The sequence below is a fragment of the Triturus cristatus genome, chromosome 2_2 (genome assembly GCF_964204655.1).
Source record: "Triturus cristatus chromosome 2_2, aTriCri1.1, whole genome shotgun sequence".
In the NCBI taxonomy this organism is placed as follows: Eukaryota; Metazoa; Chordata; class Amphibia; order Caudata; family Salamandridae; genus Triturus; species Triturus cristatus.
The window spans coordinates 1,165,920,673-1,165,941,995 of record NC_140582.1 but is presented as its reverse complement, the minus strand read 5'-3'; the positions used below and the strand labels follow the sequence as shown (position 1 = coordinate 1,165,941,995).

The 21,323-nt window shown below is 47.1% G+C and overlaps 1 long non-coding RNA gene across 2 annotated transcripts in view; it reads left to right on the top strand.

Moving 5' to 3' along the window:
• Positions 1 to 18,601, top strand: part of LOC146863299 (uncharacterized) — a 46,960-nt gene extending 28,359 nt beyond the window's left edge. Inside the window, exons 2-3 of one of the 2 annotated variants that reach the window (XR_014978592.1) lie at positions 9,050 to 9,123; positions 17,594 to 18,601. This is a non-coding gene — a long non-coding RNA (uncharacterized LOC146863299). Of the gene's footprint in view, positions 1 to 9,049; positions 9,224 to 17,593 lie in introns of both variants that reach the window. The other variant, XR_014978591.1, reaches the window with a different exon arrangement.
• Positions 18,602 to 21,323: the final 2,722 nt, after the last annotated feature.

Below are 21,323 nucleotides of genomic sequence, written 5' to 3'. Positions count from 1 at the left end.
TTTTCTCTTTTGCTCCTGGGGCCATGCCAATCTGCCAGTACCCTGCAGTTAAGTCAAAGGTACTGATGAATTTGGCTGCCCCCAATTTATCTATCAGTTCATCTGCTCTTGGAATAGGGTGAGCATCTGTCTTTGTGACAGAGTTGAGCCCTCTATAGTCCACACAGAACCTCATCTCTCTCTTTCCACCCTGTGGATGAGGATTGGGGACCAGAACCACTGGGCTAGCCCAGGGGCTCTCAGACTCCAGCATCTTGCTGACTTCAGCTTTGATGCTTTCCTTGACTTGGTCTGACTGTCGATAGATCGTGTTCTTGACAGGTGCACTGTCACCAGTATCCACATCATGGGTACACCAGTTTGTCAGACTAGGGGTCAGGGAAAAGAGGCTAGCATACTGTTGCAAGACTTGCTTGCAGTCAGTCTGCTGTTGGGCAGAGAGGGTGTCTGAAAAGACCACACCATCCACTGACCCATCTTTTGGGCTGTAGGAGAGGAGATCAGGGAGAGGTTCACTCTCTTCTTCCTGTTCCTCATCAGTCACCATCAGCATGGTGATGTCAGCCCTGTCATTGTAGAGCTTAAGGTGGTTCACATGGATAACCCTTTAGGGTGTCCTGCTTGTGCCCAGGTCAACTAAGTAAGTGACCTCACTCTTTTTTTCTAGGATAGGGTAAGGGCCACTCCATCTATCTTGGAGTGCCCTTGGTGCCACTGGCTCCAAAACCCACACCTGTTGCCCAGGTTGAAATTCAACCAGTGCAGCTTTTTGGTCATACCAGTGCTTCTGAAGCACCTGGCTGGCCTCAAGATTCTTGGATGCCTTTTCCTTGTTCTCAGCCATTCTGGACCTTAGGCCAAGCACATAGTCCACAATGTCTTGCTTGGGTTCTTGGAGAGGCCTCTCCCAACCCACTTTCACAAGACAGAGTAGTCCCCTCACAGGATGACAAAACAGTAGTTCATAGGGGGAATACCCTACTCCCTTCTGTGGCACTTCTCTGTAAGCTAAAAGCAGGCATGGCAACAGGACATCCCATCTCCTCTTGAGTTTTTCAGGGAGACCCATGATCATGCCTTTCAATGTCTTGTTGAACCTCTCAACAAGGCCACTGGTTTGTGGATGGTATGGTGTAGTAAACATGTACTGCACTCCACACTCCTTCCACATGTGTTTTAGGTAAGCAGACATGAAGTTGGAACCTCTGTCTGAAACCACCTCCTTAGGAAACCCTACCCTGGTGAAGACACCCAGGAAGGCCGTGGCTACTGCAAAAGCTGTAGTAGTCCTAAGTGGAATTGCTTCAGGGTACCTAGTAGCATGATCCACTACTACTAGAATGAACTTGTTCCCAGAGGCTGTGGGAGGTTCAAGTGGACCCACAATGTCCACACCGACCCTTTCGAAGGGAACCCAAACCACAGGCAGTGGTATCAGGGGGGCCTTTGGGTGGCCACCTGTCTTGCCACTGGCCTGACATGTAACACAGGAGCTTACAAACTCCTTCACCTTTTGGTGCATCTGGGGCCAGTGAAAGTGACTAACTAGCCTTTCCCAAGTTTTGGTTTGCCCGAGATGTCCAGCTAGGGGGATGTCATGAGCCAAAGTTAGGAGGAACTCCCTGTACTTCTGCGGCACTACCACCCTCCTGGTGGCTCCAGGAGTGGGGTTTCTTGCCCCAGTGTACAGTAATCCCTCTTCCCAATAGACTCTGTGGGTACCACTGACATCTCCCTTTGCTTCTGAAACAGCTTGCTGCCTCAGGCTTTCAAGAGTGGGACAGTCTTGCTGACCCTGGCACAGCTCTTCCCTATTGGGTCCCCCTGGACCCAGGAGTTCAACCTGGTAAGGGTCAAGCTCCATAGGCTCGGTTCCCTCTGGGGGGTCCAAGTCATCTCCCTGAGGAGAGGGGTCCTGAGTGGTTTGCTGTACAGAAGCTGGTCCCCCAGTCTTCTTACAATTTCTCTTGGTGGGTTGGGCCATACTTTCAGGCTCCAATCCTACTTTTTCATCCTTCCTCTTGCTCTGTGCTCTTGTTTGCACACACACCAATTCAGGGATACCCAGCATGGCTGCATTGGTCTTCGACTCAACCTAAGCCCAGGCTGAGGTTTCCAGGTCATTGCCAAGCAGACATGCAGCTGGTAACTTTTAAGAGATCACTACCTGTTTCAGGCCAGTAACCCCACCCCCAGCCTAATGTCACCATGGCCGTTGGATGATTAGTGGTAACACTGTCAGCATTGGTGACTGGGTAAGTTTTCCCAATCAAGTTTTGCTCAGGGGAAACCAGTGTGCCTCTCACCATAGTGACACTGGCACCTGTATCCCTCAGAGCTTCTATCCTAGTTCCATTAACCCAGGGGTATTGTAAGTACTTTAAGTTGGGTGGCCACACAACTACAGTGGCAAACTCAACTTCTCCTTCTGAAACTAGAACTGCTTCAGTGTGCATCCTGATTTGCTCTGGGCACACTGTTGATCCCATCTGTAGACTTGCTACCCCAGGTGTAGCTGTACTGGCTGCCTTAGGGGCCTTGTTGTGGGGGCAAGATTTATCTACAGTTAGTTGTCCCAACTTCTTACAGTTGTTACACCAGGCCTTTAAAGGATCACAGTTCTTCCCCCTATAGGGCTGAGGCACATAGGGGGTAGTTTGGGACCCACCCCCCTCTACAGGTTTTTGGGGCCCTTTAGAAGACTCAGACTTTTTATCTTGGGGATTCTCACCACCTTTTCCCTGGGGAGGTTTTGTAACCACCTACTTCTAGTCACCCCCAGTGGTTGTCCTTGTCACCCTAGTCTTGACCCAGTGGTCTGCCTTCTTTCCCAATTCTTGGGGAGAAATTAGACCTAGGTCTACCAAATGCTGATGTAACTTTTCATTTGTGCAATTACTTAGTATATGTTCCTTCATAAACAAATTGTCAAGTCCAGTAAAATCATGCACATTGTGTTCAGTTAACCAACCATCCAGTGTCTTTACTGAGTAGTCTACAAAATCAATCCAGGGCTGGGTCTGGGTTTTGTGAGCCCCCCTGAATCTAATTCTATACTCCTCAGTGGTGAGCTCAAATCCCTCAATCAGTGTCTTCTTCATGAGGTCATAGGACCCTGTACTGGCCCAGAGAGGGTCAGAAGCCTGTCTCTGCAGTTACCAGAGAACAGTTCTCACAGGAGTGCCCCCAGAGAGTTTTCTTCACCTTTCTCATTTCACAAGCCCTCTCAAAGGCTGTGAACCACTTTGTGATTTCATCACCCTCCTCAAATTTAGGGACAATCCCTTTGTGGATTTTAGGATCAGAAGGTTCCTCCCTGTCCTTAGTTTTAGTTTTGCTGCCACCGTTGATGGGTGCTAAACTCATCTCCTTTCTTTCTTTCTCTAGAGCCAGGAGTCTGGACTCTAGATCCAATCTTTTGGCCAGCTTTCCTAGAAAGCTGTCCTCTTCAATGGGGAGTTCCCCAGTGTTTTCTCTGGGTCCTGGTCCACCTATGTGGTCTCTAGGTCCCCAGAGGTTGATTCTTGGAGTTAAGGGTATGGGGGCCCTTTCCTCTCTAGGGATAATTCGAGGGGGCCATTATCCCCCTCATCCTCCTCCCTTTCCTACTCTAACTGGTCATCACCATGTTCAGAGGGGTAGTCCAGAGCATACTCAGCCAGGAGCTCCTGGAGCCCTTGTTTGGTTGGATGCAGGCCCATTTGTATAAGGACCTCAATTCCTTGAAAGACAAGTGTAAGTAAGGTGTGAGGTCGAGCTCCTCAACCAGGTCCTGCATGATATTACCTTCACTAGTAGCTGGGTTCTTTTGAGACATTCTAACCAGACTGTTCTAACCCTCTACCCCTGACTACAGTGACTTTTATTTCTCTAAAATTCTAAGGGGACCTAAGCAAGGCCCTGACAAGACTTTTAGTATTTTGGAAAGTCCAATTTAGAAAAATCAGAATTCTAAAGGCAATTTAAGAATTCTGTTGTGTGATCAGATGGTAACCAAGTAGTCCAACAAATGCAAGTTTGTATCCCACCGCTGATCCACCAATGTAAGAAAGTGGCTCTGTAAATACTGCACCAAAGTAAGGTTCAGTGTGTACAGAGTCCACAGTCCCCAGAGGTTTGGCAGAGGTTAAAGTTAGATATAACCTTACTCTCTAAAGTGGTAGCTTGGTCGAGCAGTAAGGCAGTTTCAGAGGACAGTTTAAAGCATTTGTTGTACGCACTCAGTCAGCAAATGGTCTCACACACTCAAGAACTGAACTCTAGGCCAATTGTTTTGTATATAAAAATATATTGTTGTTTTATTTTAGAACCACAAGTAGGTATCAAATTACTTTCTCAGAATGAGATGCTCTAGTTGAATACTTTCAATAAGCAATAGGCTTTTAAATGCAATAGTTACAGTTGTTGCAATAGGCAACACAAGGTCAACACAATTATAACATTGAGCTCAATGGGAATATTTAAGTAAATGCAATATCAATTACTTTGCATAGGTTTTTCTTACTCAGGGCTGGATCCTGGATTCAGCCCTGGTGCATCTCCTGTAAACAGTTGAAAGAAATTGTTTTTGTTACACAGGCGATTTTTAAGGAATATTTGTATGTTTCAAAAATTGACAGAAGAATTTCTGGCAAAAACCAGGCAATGTTATCCTATGGAGGAAAGTTTGGTTATCGGAAAATCGCAGTTGTAATTACTTTTTAGGGTCAGTGCTGGGCACCAAGATCCAGCATTGGGATCTCTCCTGGTAACAGGTGAGTAATTTCGTTTTCGTTGATCGGGTGATTTTTAGTGAATATTTCAAAGTTTCAGAACTCGACACTTAGAAGAATTTCCAAGTGAAACAAGTCAATGTTACCCTATGGAGAAAATGTAGGTTATCGGCTTTCAGGTAAGTACTCGACTGGCAGAGTTAAGGTTCTGAGGTTAGCCTCAGGGATCTCCCAGGGTCAGGTAGGTACAGTTGTTACACCCTCAGCGGCACAGGGGCAGCCGGGTGCAGAGAGGGTAGGCCCAATGTTAGCCTATGGCGGGCAGGGGGCTTTTGGTTGGTGGCTGCTAGCAGGCAGGCCACATGGCTGTGGGAGCTGGGCTCTTGGTCACTTACACAGGGCAAGTGGGAAAGTAGAATAGGATAGATGTTGCACTTCCAGGGGCACCCGTGCGGCTGGGTGCAGGGTGCTTTTGAGCGCTCAATGTATCTCAACGGAAAAGCTGCAAAATGAACAGAGGATGCAAGCTCGGGGACAGAGATTCTTTGGGTGTGACAACCACTTCAAGAGGTAAGTTGGGAAGCTGTAGGTTAGGTAGGCACCCAGGAGTTGGGCACAGGGGGCCGCAGGGCGCCGGGTGCAGGGGGGTCTTTTGGCATCGGGAAATCTTACCCTCTGCTGGTTGAGGTTGGGGGGGTCCCTGGAGTTGAGGCTGCAGGCGTGGTCAGGAGCGTCGAGGAGGGTCCTTGGGTGCTGGATTCTTGGTCACGTCGCCGGGGGGACGTCCTCGTGGTCTTTGTTCACTCAGGGACAGGCCGGGCTCGGCGGGTGCAGAGTGTGCTGGATTTGCGGTTCCTGGCTGGCACCAGAGGTTGTTGCTGTCTGAGCAGAACCACTGCTCGTGGGAGTCCCAGTCTTTGGATGAGCAAGGCAGTCAGGTCCTCCGGGGTTTTCGAGGTTGCCGACCAGAGGAGACGCCGGGATTTAGCAGGAGCAGGTTCGAGGGTCGACAGGCCTGTAGGGCTGGGGCCAAGTCAGTTGGTGTTGTCCTCTTGTTAGCAGCTGCACTGCAGGTCTTCTTTCTTCTTGTTCTTCTTCTTGTTTTGGAATCGGGATCTGAGGAAGGAAGGTTCAGGGTGCTTCTAAATACTAAATTTAGGGGCGTTTATAGGTAGGGAAAGGTCAGGGACCGATGGGGCCCTTTCCTGGGGTGAGTACACCCCCTATTCTGCCACTCTCCAGTGGGAGGGGGGCAGGAGCCTTGTCCTGATTGGGTAGGGCTCCCCATCCTCAAGATGGCGAGAGCCCGGAGTTGTGCTTCACCTCGCCTCCCCCACCTGAGGGGTGGGGTTGGAAGAGGCTGGCACAACCCCTTTCCTCACTTGGGTTTTCCCGCCAGTCTTCCCGCCGGAGTGGGGGTCAGAACTGGTGGGGACCAGTTGCTGAGTACAGCAAGTGGTCTGCAGAGGCTCACAAAGGCAGCATGCCTTTGAAGCTTCCCCTGCCCATCCTGGGGGAGGAGGCATAGCACCTCGCCCCAGGATGTGCATTGTTGCAGACCCACGAGAGCGGATGGCTCTCTACCCAGGGGTCCAGCAACATGTCTGCTGGGTGGCAGCCTAGGCAGCCTCTCAGTCAGGACGCTGGTTGTTGATTAGTTTCAGGCCTCTGTCGTGCATTTTACATTAAATCCCACACTGTCATCAGTGTGGGTTTAATGTGTTGGGAAGTTTGATACCAAGTTTTTTTGTACGCTCGATCGAAATGTCTGTCGCGCACGCGGGAGCGACTTGCCGGGTGCTCGCTATCGCCCATGAGATTTTTAGGGCAGTTTGCAGGCGCCACAAGATTTGCTAGCCAGCCGCATGCTCCTGTGAGATTTTGCAGTCGCCAACACGTCATTCGGGCATACCAATGACTCCCGGACGATTTTTCTGCTTTATGCTATCCCAAACGCCCAGGATCTACCATGGTTGTAATCTGGGGAAGATTCTCTCTTCAAGAAGCATCAAAATCTTCCCAAACTGACGATTTGGCGTTAAAAACCTCCTCGAATTGACATTTGGCAGTGTTTCTTTGTGTGAGGAGACTTTTTTTGTTTTTTTATATTTTGTTAAACTGGAAGGAAGTGCCCCAGAGTCTCCAACTTCCTGTTCCTGTCCAGCAGGCTGCTCCCAGTGCTCTGTCAATCTCCTGGTCACTTTTCGCTTGGATTTGGAGCTGGAAGGATCACTCTTTGTGTCTGCTGCATATTCCATTGGATTTAAGGACTTTTATATTTGAGATTTCGCAAGTAAGTTGAACAACTGGTGTTGTTTGTTTGATAGGGTCCTAGTGATCTCCGATTTATTTGCATTTTGTTTTCTTTTTTTGTAAAGGAAAAATGTTTCACAGTTTACTAAATTTTCTCCATGTTTTTTAATACATTTACAATATTGATTGAATTCACTATGTGGCCTAGTCTGCCAACTGGCTTTCCAGCCAGTAGGCCTAGTGCTAGTCATGGGTGCATGTAACAACTGTTTCTGTGGTATTTACAGTATTTAGGCCATAGATGGATTTGTATTGAAATACAAAATGTGTTTTGTGGTATTTTATGTTTTTATGTCATGCAAACAGTGTTTAGGACCATGTGGGGGTAATGCCTTTGAGTTTGAAGGATGTGTGTTGTTGTAAAAAAAAAAAAATGCCCAATTATTTTTGTTTTTGGGCATTGCTGAATTAATGATGTTTTCTGTTTCCCCATGCCTCCTTTGTCTAGCCAGTGTGTGTGTTTGCCATAGACCACCATTTGCCTTTGTTACAGATGCCATGTGGCCACTGGCCAGGGGCCATTTTGTATAGTCAATGGACTATCCCTAGGCCTGCATGTGGTTTATTTTACAGGCCTTCTGCCTCTTGTTGTTGTGACTTGTGAGAGACCGTGTGGCAGGTTGCCATTTTGTGTAGGTAGCTACTGTGCTTTTGCCATAGGCCTGCATGTATTCTTTGTTCCAGGCCTACACTTTGTTGTTGTGATCATGTGGATGGTGGCCATTTTGTGTATCCAGCCAGTGTGCTTTTGCCATAGGTCTGCATGCTTTCTTTGTTCCAGGCCTCCAGCTTCTTGCTGTGACCATGTGGCTGGCGGACATTTTGTGTAGGCAGCCAGTGTGCTTTTGCCATAGGCCTGCATGCGTTCTTTGTTCTGGGCCTCCAGCTTCTTGTTGTGACCATGTGGCTGGCGGCCATTTTGTGTAGGTAGCCAATGTGCTTTTGCCATAGGCACGCATACATTCTTTGTTCTAGGACTCCAGCTTCTTGGTGCTTGTGACCATGTGGCTGGCGGACATTTTGTGTAGGCAGCCAGTTTGCTTTTTCAATAGGCGTCCTTTGTTCTAGGCCTCCTGCTTCTTTTAGTGTGACCATGTGGCTGGTGGCCATTTTGTGTATCCAGCCTGTGGGCATTTACCATAGACCTGCATGTCTTCTTTGTTGTGGCCATACCTTCTTGCTGGTTGTTGTGACCATGTGGCTGGCTGCCATTTTGTGTAGGCAGTAAGTGTGCTTTGGCCATAGGCCCGCATGTGATCTTTGTTCTTCTAGGCCTCCTGCTTCTTGTTGTGACCATGTGGGTGGCGTCCATTTTGTGTATCCAGCCAGTGTGATTTCCCTGTAGGCCTGCATGTCTTCTCTTTGTTCCCAATGAATGCCTTCCTGCTCAGTGTTGTTGTTGTTGATGATGTGGCACTGGCTGATAGCCATTTTGTGCGTTCAACCAAATTCGACCTTTTGTCATAGGCTGCATGGATGGTTGAGCAATGAGAAAACATTTTAATAACTTTTTATTATATCTTTGAGGATAACTATACTTACGTTATGTTTAATTTTTAATTTTTCCATTCTTTTAATTAATTGGCAAATTATATTTTTTAACATTTTTGTTTGTTCATACCATTTTCCACTACATCTGGCATCAATCAACCCCATGTCTGCTATAGGGTCACAACAGCATTCATTGTCTAGGGATTATTCCTTCCAGTGTAATTTGTCAGCTGCCCCTCCCTTAGTCCACATCACATGTGAGTGACGTTACATGACGCAAATAAAGTAAACTGGTTCATCTGTATGTTGTTGTTCTTGCTCTCTCTTGTTCTTCCGGAGTGGTCAGTCAGTCACCATGAAAGTATATGTTGGTGTGGTTTTCCGTTTTACGAATAGATATACACTGCATTGTTAATTAAGGGAGTAACCAGTGACCACAGTAAATGATATTGTTTTTGTTTGTACTACAAATTGAACAGCAACAATGGCAATGCCATGTTTCACTGATGTCCTTCTTGCTTCTTTTCTTTTAGCTGCACAACAAGAAAACATGAGACATCATCACCCACAGTACTGCCAGAAAGTAGGCCTGTGCACTGCTTGATGTGTAAGTGATCCGCACATCTCTTCAACTTGTGAAGCTAAGTTCCACTGCTAACTAACAGCTTCAAGATGGCCCGAAAGAAAGGTACTAAAACTGCTACCAAGTAAGTGGCCAATGACACGAAGAAGGCGCTTAGCACCACCACCACTGGTATGTTATCCCAGATGTTTTTTGGAAAACAAAAAACTGTGCCTGCCCACCGGCCTCTGGGGAGCAAGCTGGGAGCAGTACCCCTAAATCGGTTGACCCACCCCTATCTAGGTCCAAGTCCATGTCTGTCACAGAGGCTGCCAGTCTAATCACGCCAACGTAGACGAGCAGTGATGTTGACATTGACTTATATCAATCGCAAAGTAGTACCCAGGAACCTCAGATAAGTGGGCAACAACAAAAACAACAGCCACGACCGCCAATAGAAGTTCCTACCATAGTAGGAGTAGTTCAAGAGATTGAGCTTCATGCTGGGGAAGTAGAACAATCTGCTCCAGAAGATCCACTGTCTTCAAGATCTACAACTAGAAAAAGGAGGGTTAGTGGTGCATCATCTTCTTCTTCAAGCCTCCCTTCTGATGATCTAGACACCACTTGTCCATCTGAGAGTGTAACACACCACGAGACGACCCCGATGAGGCTAGGGAAAAGGAAGGTTCTAGAAAGCCTTAGAGTTATGGAGGCAGATGTAGAAGAGGAGTATAACGACGAGCCGTTCATCATGGATATTAGCACATCCCCAGTAGAGACCGACATTATCCCAGCCCAGCTTCACAGGTGGCATGTGGCAGTGGCACCACAGATCCAACCACCGCCAGCTGCCATATTTGTAAAGTCCCGGCAGCGACTTACATCCACAACCACCTCAGTGGAAGTAGGTACTGCAGAGATTCAAACGTCAAAATGCCCACCTACTGCCAGTTCATCATTCATTGGCAGTGGCACCAGTGTCAGAAAGTTGAGCTCCCCAGTTTGGGATTTCTTTTCGGTTAGCCAGAAGGCGGCGAACATTGCCATATGCTCCCTTTCTATAGCAAGTGTTAGTTGGGGTAAGCTTGGTACAAACTATGATAACGGGGGCCAAACAACCCATTTGAGAATGCACCATACAATTTGTTGAGAGGCGCAGCTTGGTGACCAAAAAACTGCAAGTGTTGTTGGTGAAGGGGATGAAAGACGGCTGAGCACGGAATCCAATCCGATCAAAGTGGAAGGTGAAGACATCTTCATTACACAAAGCAGCACTCTCCCTAGCAGGTCGATAGTATCAGCCACATCAGCAACATCACACAGGCACAATACTCAGGTCGAGGCACTAAGGCAACAAAGGACAGTGACTGCCCCACTGAAAAGCACATTGAGCCTACCACCACCTGCATCAGTGCCACCAGGAAAGAAAAGAATTCAGGCTACTATTCCTGCCATGTTTAGGCCAGAGGGGCAGTATGAACGCAACCACCCAACGGCACATTTGTACACAGCAAAGCTGGCAAAAATGTTAGTGCTGGACCTCCTTCCTCTTTCTTTTGTTGAAGGGGTGGGTTTTCTTGATTTTGTGACAACCATCTGCCCGAAATGGAAGGTTCCCAGCTGCTCCAAATTTGCCAGAGTTGCTGTGCCAGCACTACATCACGATGTGCTTGAATTGCTCGGACAAGCTTTGCAGCAGAGTGCTGTCAACGGTATCCACCTAACAACAGACATGTGGACCAGTTGCCAACCAATGGATTACATGTGCATCACTGCACACTGGATCTCTTGTGGGGGGGCCAGAGAAAAAATATCCGCAGGTGTTGACACTGCTGAGATTTTAAATGCTGCTCGGACGCATGCGACAGTAGCGATATTCGCAATCCCCTTCAGCTGCAAACATTTTAGAAGACTTTAACAACAAGGTCTTTGAATGGCTACGACTGAGAGGGCTTAAGATTAGATTTGTTGCCACGGTCAATGGCAGTAATATCGTTAAGGACATGGCCGAAGGCGGTTATTTCAGGGTCCTGTGTTTGGCACAGTACATCAACATCATTGTACAGGACTTTATAAAAAAATAAGGCCAATTAAGCAATTACTGTCTACCTGCAGAAGAATCTGCACTCATTTCAGCTATTCATTTAAAGCCCGGAAACAGCTGAGGATCTTTCAGCGTGATGATGGAATGCCTGTTAAAGTGTGGAAATGTGTAATATTTTACTTAGCATTTTGGCTGGTGTGTCCATTTCGTTTTCCTTCGTAATTCTCCCGTCCTCTGCTGCTCGTCTTTTCACTCTGCTTGTGTTATCTATTTTAGTTGACTTCCTGACTCAGCTAAAAGCAATGTACGTGCTGAGGGTTTGTAGCTGCCAGTGCACCTGGTCATAGATGTTAACTGTCAACCATTTACTGATGCCATAAGCATTCCTGCTCCTCCCTCCGACTTTGCTGAACACATGGTTATTCATTTGCCCTTATTTGCTGATAGCTATTCCTAAAACTTGTTCTTCCTATTTCTGTTCACATGCTTACATTACAGAAAACCTGTATAAAAGACCTGTGTTCTGTGACTTTAGTGTACTACCTCATGCAGCACTTGAGAGTGCTGTGTCGATGTGGTCCCACTCATGAGTGATTAATAAACGTGTTATTTATTCCAACTCCAGTGTTGATCTTTATTTTGTTGGTCTTTGAACCCGTGGACAAAAGGGTGACCCTGCACCAGTGTACCCCTAAAAAGGTACATTTCCACAAAAACACTCATGCAGGAGGTGCCAACACACTGGGAGCCCACGTATTACAAGCTTGAACACCTGTTTGAGCAGTACAGACCTATCAATGAATATGTCATGCAAAGAGATGATGCAACTGTGAAAGGCATGATTATTGCGATGGACCAATGGGGCCTAGTCAAATGCCTGGCAGAGATGCTGCTTCCTTTTGAGGTGTTCACAAGGGAAGTCAGCAGAGGACAATACCATGGGCGTCCAAGCTATTCCGTTGTTGCACATGCTACAGGAATAGCTAAAGGAGGTGTCTGCAATGTACACAGGTATGGAGGAAATTACAGATGCGTATGACTTGGTGGAGAGCTTAATCCTTCGCTTGTCTGCTAATACAAGGGTGCAATGAGACATTGTGTCCTCCCAACATTACATCTGTGGTACAATTCTTGATCCACAATACAAACCATTACTGTCCACTTGGATCCCTTTTTCAGACGGGGACACTTAAAAAATAAAAAATATGGATAGCTGAGCAAGGCAGTGAGCTACAAAAAGAATGACAGTGAATTAGAGGCCCGCTGCTGATGGCACAAGGCTTGTGGGGCAGCCTTCAAGTTCAGGGGCTGAGGGCAGTGCTGTTGGCTCACAGCAGACAAAACCAACAAGAACACTAACAAAACCATGAGCATCAGCCCCTAAATCTGCAACTCAGTGGTTTCTACTGGCAGGGTTTAAGTCAGTGAATACAAACAAATTTGTGCCTGCCTTCAACCCTGGGCTGTGACTAGCTATCATTTCCTACCCTAGATGGATTGCCCCATGTGACATTTACACTGGCAATTCTCTGCTTTGTGAACAAATGGAGGATCTGCATTCTGCAATGTACTACCAATCGATCACGGTGAGCACACCAGAAGAATAGGTAAATGCTGGTATGCACGCCAAGTGATTGTTGTTTGTTGTGATGTGAACTTATTGTGATATGACATCATCATGTGTGTTGAGAATGAGAAGAAGTGATGCATGTGGTGTCAGGCAATGTGAGACTGGATGTTTGTTTGTTACGCTTAGTGATGATTGAGATTTGAGATTCACAATGTTGGTGGCCTAAGTACAGACGGCTCATCAATAATTTTCCCCTGAAAGTTATTTGTTTTCCTTCCTCCTTGAGAGATAGGATAGCGAGATTCCTTCAACAGATCCACTCCACACAGTCCCTTAGATAATGAAATGTTTACAGACACAAATCTAGTCTACCCAAAAACTGGCGGGACGTGGAAGGGTCCCATTACCAGCAGCAACCCCCCGCCGCACACCCATCACACGGAGCCAACAGGGTCCTCAGCTGGCACACTGAACTCTGTAGGTAAGTTCTCCGCAAAGCGGCCTCCCTCTCGGAATCATCAGGGAGGAGAGCGACCCGCCGTGGCCCACTCCCCGGCTGTTGCCCCAAGGCCGCCGGCCGCCATGTCCCCAGCACCCTCCTGCTCGCCTTCTGAAGGGGAAAGTCCCAATAAGGCCCAGCTGGCCGCGAGGTCCACCACTGTCCGCTGCTTGTTTTTGTATTCGAAAGAGAGGCCAAAGGGGAAAGTCCATCGATATCTGATGTGCTCAGCTCTCAACTTGGTAGTCAGTGGCCTAAAGGATTGTCGTCTCACCAGCGTGGCCGGCGATAGGTCCTGAAACAATGAACACGTGAAGCCCTGAAATGAGACCTCCGGGGACGACCTGGCCGCTGTCAGGACTGCTTCCTTGACTTTATAGGAGTGGAATTTAGCCAAGATATCCCTCGGCCGTCGTCTATCACCTGGTGCCAGGAAGCCCATCCTGTGCGCACGGTCAAGCTTGATTTTGAGAGTTTGTGGCTTCACCACCTCTGCGAAAAGGCCCTCCAAGAACGCCTCGAGATCCGGGCCCTCCGCTCGCTCCTCCAGGTGACGCACGCGGATGTTATCGCGCCGGGCGCGGTTCTCCAGGTCCTCGGCCTTGAGCTGCGTCTGTGTTAGTTGTTCCTGGAGGGCCTGGATCTGTCTCGAGTGGTCCGAGGACCTGCCACCCAAGTCCTGGTGTTGAGCCTCTAGGTCCATCACCCGTGTGCCCACTGCGTCTACATCCTGCCGTAGGCCTGACAGTTTGTCTTGAATGTCCGAGCGCAGTTGGTCGATGGAGCGCTGTACATCCCGGCCAATCTCCTCCCGCAGTTCGGCCTTGAAGACTTTCAGAGAGGCCAGGAGGTCCTCCTTGGTCAAGGCCATCGCCCCAGATGGGGCGGCCGCCACCCCGGAAGCTCCCCTCTCCGCTGGGCCGAAAATGGCGGTCACCGGTGCGTTTCGTTTGGCCGGTCCCTTCTTGGCTGGCATAGGGCCCCCCTGGCCGGGCACCGCACCCCTCCAACGAAAGCAGGCGGCCCCCGGCGGGCGCACAACTATCCCGTGGTGGCGCACCGAACGTTCCAGGTGGGAGTGGTGCGATCACCGGCGGGCTCCCAGCACAACTCCTGCCTCCAGTTCACTCCATGGTTGCGCTTCAGGCGTCACCAAGCCCCCTTGCCGAAATCCAGGCCACACCGGCACGGTCCCCGGGGCCCTCTCGGGCATCCCGCGGCGCTCACAGGGCCCTACCACCGTCCACGCCGCCGATCCAGGGCCCCCCAGGAATCCCCCGACCGGGAGGTGCGCACCCCCCGCTGGAGGACTCCACCAGCCTCCCGGGGGAAGGCACAAAGCGTAGGGGGTCCGAGTGTCCTCAGATGTTGCCTCCGTAGCTCGGCAGGGGCAGGAGCAGCACTCACCCGATGGGCCGGGACGCCTCCTCCAGCCAGTCCGCCGGGCAGAAGTTCAAGCCGTGGTCGGAAGGGAGCCCGCTCTCTCAGCCTCTCCTGCGTCGCCGCCTCAGTGTCGATCGGGGACCCCGCCTCACCGTCCACCGCCAGCAATCCGACGGGACGCCACCTCAGCCGCTGCATTGAGGGCCGCCGCGGCGAGGATCTCTGCCGCGTCACTGCTCCGTATGCCACGGAGAACCCCGGCGGGCAGATGAACAGCCCTCAGCTCTCTCCTCCGCCCTCGGACTACAATGGAGGCACCCCGGGAGGACCAGGGCCGCCCGCCGAGCGCCGATCTCCGCTGACTCGTCCACGGACGTCACAGGATGCGATCCAGGCCCTGGAGGCCGCCATCTTGCGGGACCCAGTCGCGGCCACGGCCGTCATGCTGTGGGCGCTTCAGAGGGCCCGGGAGCCAGTCCGGGCCATGGCGACGTGTGCTCTGCAGTTGGACGCGGCAGTCGGCGGTAGGAAGACCCGCCTGGGGTCCCTGGGACAGCTCTACAACCGGGGTAAGACCAGGGTGGCGCGGGAGCCGACTCGAATCAAGTCCGGTCGGCCATCTTGCCTAAGCCACGCCCCGGGATTTCCATTCTCAATGCCTTTTACACAAGCACATCCGTGGTTTTGATGTTAAATAATAAATTGGCCTTTAACAAAATGGCGCAGATTTTTTCATGTTTCAAGTAAGGCTTCTGTGCTTAGCATTATAAATGAATGTGTTAAAATATGATAGGAAAGGAATGATGCTTGCTTTTCATATGTGCAACCATTAAAAGGGTTGGAGTTATAAAAAAAATAAGGGGAATTTTGATTATATAAACTTTTTTTTTATTAAAGATAAGAGCATTAAATTCGTTTTTTATTCTTTATAATGCCTAATAATAATACTGTGAATTCCTAGCATTAAAATTGAATTTAAGCAGCGTTTTACAGCAATGGGGCAACTAATATGGAAAATGTCACTTCACCCAGGCGTACAAAGCTCATTTTTATAAGGGTGTACCTTATACATTTCTGATCCCCCATCTCTGGGATATGTAGAGGACATTCTGGGATGACTAATATGCCAAAAAATTGTAGGATATTCATTTTTAAGTGCCTCAAACACCAAAGTCGAAATTGAGCAACATTCACCTTTTAAAAGCAGTTCTGCCACTCAGAGCAGCTTTCAAACTGCTCTTAGGCTTCAGTAAATGTCCACATTTAAGTATAACACAAATAGCTGACATCTAGAAAAGCACTCCGCACACTGCTTACAAATATAAATAAATATAAAAACCCAGCAGAAGTTATTCTCTTACCTCTGAATTACTGGAAAACAGGACTAACAGGACTGCCTTTCAGCTGTGATTCTTCATAGTCACTTTGAATTGAAAAACCGCATGGAAAACCTTGCACACAAAATAGGACAGCTGGTAAAGGGTTAAAGGTCGAGTTCTACATTTAGAAGCCTAGCAGGGCTCAGAGCAAGGTTTGCTTTGACATTTCGACCTTTGAAACTTTTTGAAAGAGGAGGCAGGGCAGGGTGAGAAAGAGAAGTTTTGCTTACTTTTTTTGGCAAAAGCAAGTTTTTGTGCACTCATATGAACAGAGGGAAATATAATGGTATAGGTGAACTCTGATTAAGAGAATGGCTCTGCCATGTATATAGCACTAATGCTTTTAGGGCTGAGTTAAGGAGGCAATGGGATTTAGTTTGAATTCATGTGCCCTCATGTTACACTTGTACATTTGCTAAAGGAATTGGTGGTTGGGTATTCATGTTTTGTAGCTAGCTCAATGTGCTATTTACCTCCTACAAGTGTATTTGTGCTCAGCTGCCACAGATAGAAGTTAATAGTGTCGACAGAAGTAAAACCTGTTTCAGGTTTTCCTATTGTCGAAATGGGAAAAGGAGGCTAGCTCCTCTACAAATTAAGGGTAGGCAAATTTATGTTTTCTCTCTGTTTTTCTCACCTTTTTTTTTAGCCTGTCTAAATTGTCTAGGAAATAGCCATGAGACATTTAATTGGCTATTCATTAATATTGTTTTACAGATTGGTATCATTAATAAAATAAATAAATAAATATGCTAAGTTACTGCCCATCCTGTCTGATGAAATTATGAAAGGATGAGTAGTCTAGATTGCTGTTCCCTTATTTGATCTTTAAGGGGAACTAGATGTGGGTAGTTTATGTTCTAAAATTCTCAGGTGATAACACCATTATTGTTTATGTTATTCTCATGCTACATACAGTTTTGCAAGGGCATTGCTAGTCTTTTATTAGCTAGTCTGTGTAAATAAACTGACAGTCCTTACTAGAGCTGATGTTGCATAGTTTGGATCGTGAAAAGTAGAATGCAGGAAAGACGCTAATGTGATCCTTAGCAAACATTTTTGAGGAACATATTGTTTTAAGGAGTTTGTTTGTCACAACATGTTCTGCTGGAGAAATGTATGTACCCACTATGTTGAAGTTTTTAGTTCTTTATGCAATAGGAATCCCTGTTAAATTAGCAGTTTTAGATGTTCCTAACTGCACCTATAACATGAGAGCATGGTCCTAAGCGTACAATGTAGGTGCTTTTAATAAGAGAAATCATTTTAGAAGTATCTGCAGTCCTGTACAAGTAATACAAAGTCTATGAGTAAAAGTGTAGAACTGCATTTCCTTATTTTGAGGGTCTTCAGATGAATAATATAGGAATGCACAAATGTAAGGATTTGGAGTATGTCTGTATTGTTTTTCTCTTTTCCTCAGAAGTTAGTAAATGAACACAGACTTTTTTAGCTGTTTCAAATAGTGTAATAGGTCCAGGATTTTTACTTGTACTCTCAGATAGAAGAAGTGGTTCTTGGGTGCCTTGCTAATATATGGGGCGCACCAGGACTAGGAAGTATTCTGAGAATATCCTCTCTGTTGATAGATTATTTGTATGCCTTGTCTAAAGACCTTTTGTTCTGTCCACCAATAGATATTTGCTGCCTTACAACCATTGCCAGAGGGGCCCGGACATCAGATCCAGCCTGAGGAGTCAGCACCAGTCCAGCTTGAATCCAAGGTGAATGTAACCAGCACAGGCATTGCTGGCAACTAGGTTCTCAGTGAAGGTAGAAGGCCGGAAGCACTGGGATGTGAAGTGTGTACCCCTGCCACTGTCTTGGGCGAAAGACGGGGTCACAAATCAGAAAGGAGAAATCGTGGATCAAGTTTTTGATGCCCAGCTGAGTCACAGACCGACCAGAACGGCAAGGAGGTTTTTGCTTGAGGTGACCCCCTTTGAAATAAGGGTTGCTTCAGCATCCCGCTCCTGAATGCTGGCTGTAAAGTCTGCACCTTCGTTTGTTGATTAAGAGATACCTGGGCACACTGGATACAATCTGTGGCCCCAATGAAAGAGCAATGTGCCAGCAGAGCAGAACAGGAGTTAGGGAAGGACTTGAGTTCAGGGTACAGGTGCTGTGCCTTTGGTGCCTGTCAGATTGAAGTGAAGAAAACTTGTGCACTGCCTGAGACACTGGACAGGATCGCTGAGGGCATTTGCCCCGGAAGGTGATTGCCCTATCCTGAAAGAAGAAACTTTTCCCTTGAAACTGGGCCGTGATTCCCGAGTTGCGAGTTGTGCAACTCCACCGTGGGAACAACAAGAGCCTGCCTGTGCGGCTCAAACGGACACAGGGAGAAGGCTCCCCCCTGGCTGGTTGTACAGCGGCTTTAATTTCCTAAGGACTTCTTTTTTGTTAAAAATGTACCCCTTTAGTCGTCCCATTTTTGAGGAGGAGCAGCCCTTTGCGGCTTCTTGTCCTAATTCTCATGGCCCTGTGTGGTCCTCCTGGTCCCCTGGATCCAGGATCGTTTTTGTAATAATATGTCTGACTGCTTTAATATTTGCATTAGGAATAATGTTTATTCTGCGAGGAAAAAGTTCATCTGAGCAGTTGACAAATATTACTTTACCCTTTCCTTGACTATAATGATTGATACTCTAGCCCTCATAAAAAGAACACTGGAAAAGTCTATTGAAAATGTTTTTTACATAGAATTGGACTAGATGGTGTTGGATTTGATTTCTGCTTAGGGTTGAAAAATATTGGTAGTTCTGTTTGTGATAACAGTCAATACTCTCTCCTGCTATCTGTATGACCCAATGCGCTGTTCCCTTTGTACTCCTGCTTATACCTTATATATGCCCGCGTAACAATATTTAGAATGAGAAATACCCACCTAGCAATGGATTAGGATATTGATGAATTTATGAAAATTAATGTGCAAAATATTTTCTATGTTCCTACTAGATCATAGGAATGTCTTTAGCACATGCTAAAAGGACCATCTGTTAAAGATTGCAGGGATCTGTTAGCATGAGCTGAAAGCCATTTTGTACTTGGCAACCATTTTAGTTAGCTATGTGCTAGCCATTTGCTTTCTCCCTCTTCCAGAACCTCACACATGCTCAGAAGGGCCTAGCTAGTAGAATGCACCTGCTCCTAGTATAGAGCTGTCAGGCTGTTCTAACTGATGTCAGCAACTCATTACTCCTCCTACTTATTGACTGTGCATTTTCTGTATGACCATCTATGTGTGTAACTCTTCTCATGTGTACTTGTACCGCCTTCTTTTGAGCCCCTGTGTGGGTATATAAGGCCCCTGTTCTCTGTACTCCTTAGTATGCCCCCTACAATGACTTGAGGGTACTGTGTGACGCAATCTCCCTCATCTGAGGTTTAATAAATGCATTGTTTTTATATTACAGCTTCTGTGCCAATCTCTTCTTTGTTGGTTTAAAAGGACCAGGTGTATCAGTGAAACCCCTGAGAAGGTTTTGATTTCTTCACCCCCACCTGGGTTAGGGACCCTCTGACCCCTGTGCGGGTTTTTCTGAGTATTGCATTGTTTGCCCCTCCCCCTCTGCCACCTTGAGCTCCACATGACAGGTTTCAGCCCGCTGTGTAGGATCGGAAACACCTTAAGCCACGCAGTAGTGCTAATTCACTGGCTAGGGCTGTTAGCTTGCACAGAGCATGCACAGGATCTCAGCTTGTGGTGAGCCATGAGAATAAAGAAGGCGCTTTATTAACTGTTCTTGCAGCCAGATTCCATGAGAGCAGTGCTTTCAGTCGCTCGGGTTCCACCGGGTCTTGGAGCTGGCAGTCATTTTAAAACGACTTCATATCAGCCTCTCTAATCAAACGCTTAACTCTACAGTTAAAAACAAATGAGCGATTTCTGATCAGCGACGATAAAACGCGTTAATGTAACCCTTGTCATCCATGCAGTTCCTGTATACATTTCTTGTTTTGTTCCATCTTGCATTCCCTAAGAATATATTCATGCAATATTTGATCCTTGTGTGGTGCGCACTGTGATCTCGGTCACCTCAACATGGCTAGGTGAGTTTATTTAGTAGATGTGTGTTCAGGACAGGGCATGACTGTTTATGCTTCTGCAATGTTTGATTGGGGGGGAAGTAACATGTTAAGGAGAACTTCAATGTCTGAAATCAAACATGAAAACATTACAAAGCATCGCATCTTCAGTGCACAAAATTACAAAGCATCTTTAAAGGACAATAATGTTGTTATTTTCATTCTCCCACCGCTACTTCTCTACACTTTAACACTGCTCTACAAACCCAGCATCTCCTCACTAATTTCTCTCTGCAAACACAATGTACCTCTTCACTGACTCATCTCTGTATAGTCTCATTAACTTTTCCGTGCCCCATCTCTTCACAGCCCCTATGTCTTAATTGTCATATTTTGCAACATCATCCACAACTCTTCACTGCCCCCATGTCTTCACAGTTTCTGCATTCCTTCACTGCCCTGTCCCTCTGCAGTCCCAGCATCACTTGAAATGCCCCTCATTTCTCCACTGCTCCTGCATCTTATCTATGTCAAAACGCTCTGTAGCCTCTACATCTCTTCCCTCTGCCCTTCCCTCCACATTTCCAACTTTTATTCATTGTCCCGTCTAACCAGTAGTGGCATCTCTTCACTGTTCAACCTTTCTACAGATCCTGCATCACTTCATTGTCACATGTGTTTACAGCTTGCATATTGTCACATTAGTGGACCAAGGCACAGAGAGAGTATGATTTGCCCAAGATCAAACAGTTTGCTAAAGTTGGAGACAATAAAAATTACTATTACCTAGGGCTTTAAGTGGGCCGGGTCCTGCCAGTGCTTAGCACCGGCAGTTCTAAAAAGCAGATACTGAGACGGGTCCCTATCGGGCTCTCCGTTTGTGTCCTCACCCTCAGGGTGAAAAACAAATCTCAACTCTGCAGCAGCGCCACCCTTCACTGCCATTGAGGTAACTTCAAAGACACTCCTTATAGTTCTTTCACAGTCTCATCATTTCAGAACTGAAGCATTTTCAATATTCTATACAACAGAGCCATAGTTGTTGTTTATTTATCCTACACAACTAATAACCATTGACAAAGCCAATAGTCCTGGCTTGTTGTTGGTGTAGAGCCACTTGCATTATATGCCTGCATGCAATTTTATATGCTGTACCATCTAAGTTAACTAGATTTCTTTCTACTTTCCCGATAGTTCGATAGAGAACAAGTTCATGTATCCACTCAATTTATGTGATTGCTATAGTTAAGCCCAGTGACTTCACCCGCACGGCTGTTATTTGCATAGATTGACGCACGCATTTAATGTGATTTTATGTTGCAGCACATTTTTAACACA